This window comes from Salmo trutta, chromosome 14 (genome assembly GCF_901001165.1).
Source record: "Salmo trutta chromosome 14, fSalTru1.1, whole genome shotgun sequence".
Lineage (NCBI taxonomy): Eukaryota > Metazoa > Chordata > Actinopteri > Salmoniformes > Salmonidae > Salmo > Salmo trutta.
Window position 1 is genome coordinate 78,349,760 of NC_042970.1, and position 1,936 is coordinate 78,351,695.

Sequence of the window (1,936 nt, forward strand, 5' to 3'; positions counted from 1 at the left end):
AAGGAGACGGCAAGGACTTAGAGAAACGATCCACAACAACCAGGATTGTGGTTTTTCCCTGTGATGGGGGAGATCTGTAAGGAAATCAATCGACAAGGTGCAACCATGGCCGTTGTGGAACGGTAAGGGGTGTAGCTTACCTCTGGGCAGGTGCCTAGGAGCCTTACACTGGGCGCACTCTGATCAGGAGGAAACATAAAACCCTCATGTCCTTAGCCAAAGTGGGCCACCAGTACTTCCCACTCAGACAGCGCACCGTCCGACCGATGCCTGGATGACCAAAGGAAGAAGATGTGTGGGCCCAATAAATCAGCCGGTCACGGACAGCAGACGGAACGTACAGATGCCCAGCGGGACACTGGAGGGGATGTCTCCAGATTGTGGTGGTCTTTCCAGATGAAAAAGTGTTTAGCCCCCTCAAGCCTGTCTCCATGCCTTCAAAGTCTTGACGACAGCCAACCTCCTGGTCCCCCACGTCATAGTTTCGCTCTACCGGGCTGAGCTTCCTCGAGAAGAAGGCACAGGGGCGGAGCTTCGGTGGCGTGCCCAAGTGCTGAGAGAGCACGGCTCCTATCCCAGCCTCAGACGCGTCCACCTCTACTGTGAACGCCAAAGAGGCATCCGGATGGGCCGGCAGGGGAGCCTAGGTAAACAGAGACCTCAGGTGACCAAAAGCCCTGTCCGCCTCAGCCGACCACTGCAAATGTACCAGGCCCCCCTTCAGCATTGATAATGGGAGCTGCTACCTGACCAAAACCCCGGATAAACCTCCGGCAGTAATTGGCAAACCCTAGAAACCGCTGCACGTCCTTTACCGTGGTGGGAGTTGGCCAATTACGCACGGCTGAAATGCGGTCACTCGCCATCTCCACCTAAAAAGGCTTGTCTACAAAGGCTTGGAAGACTGATAGAGCATTCATCAACCCGTACGGCATGACGAGGTACTCATAATGCCCTGAAAAAGTACTGAACGCCATCTTCTGCTCATGTTCCTCTCATATGCACCGGGTTGTAAGCACTCCTGAGATCTAGTTTGGTGAAGAAGCATGCCCCATGCATTGACGCAATCGCTGTGGCTATGAGAGGTAATGGGTAACTGTACTTCACAGTGATCTGGTTCGATAGTCAATACACGGGCGCAGACCTCCCTCCTTCTTCACAAAAAAGAAACGTGAGAGGAGATTTATCGCACAATCCCCCCCGTCGATGGGGTGGTAATTGAGTCGCCTTCTTTTTGGAGAAGGCGAGAGCCAAATCAGCATATTTGGGGGGGAATGCGGATGGTGGAGACCTGATCTGGACTTTCCACCATAGTAGCACCAACGGAAACCCCTAAACACCTCCCTGAGCACTCTCGTGACCACCCCATGAGTGCCCTCCGTTGCATGAAACAGTGGGGTCATGACAGGCTAACCAGGGTAGGCCTAGAACCACGGGAAATGCTTCTCTCCTTGTGACCCCCCTGCGTCACCATGCCCAGGGGAGCGGTGGCCTCCCTAATCAACCCTGACCCTAATGGTCAACTGTCTAAGGCGTGAACTGGGAAGGGCACAGCCATTGGAACAATGGGGAACCCTAAACTATGAGCGAATGCTCTGTCTATAAAATTCCCAGCCGCGCCTGAATTAACGAGCGCCTTATGCTGGGAATGCGGGAAAAACTCAGGAAAAATGACATGCAAAAACAGGTGTGCAACAGAGGTCTCTGGGGGAGAATGGTGCCGACTCACCTGGGGTGACGCTAGAGTGCCCTGCCTGCTGCCTTGACCCCCAGAGGAACCAACTCGACACCAACCTGCAGTGTGACCTCTGCGGCCACAGATGGTGGACGCGAAGGCCCCTCCTCCGGCCTCCCTAAGCGCAGCACCTCCCACCTCCATAGGTATCGGAGCGGTGGTGCTGGAGGATGGAACCAACAGAGCCAGATCTGGACGTCC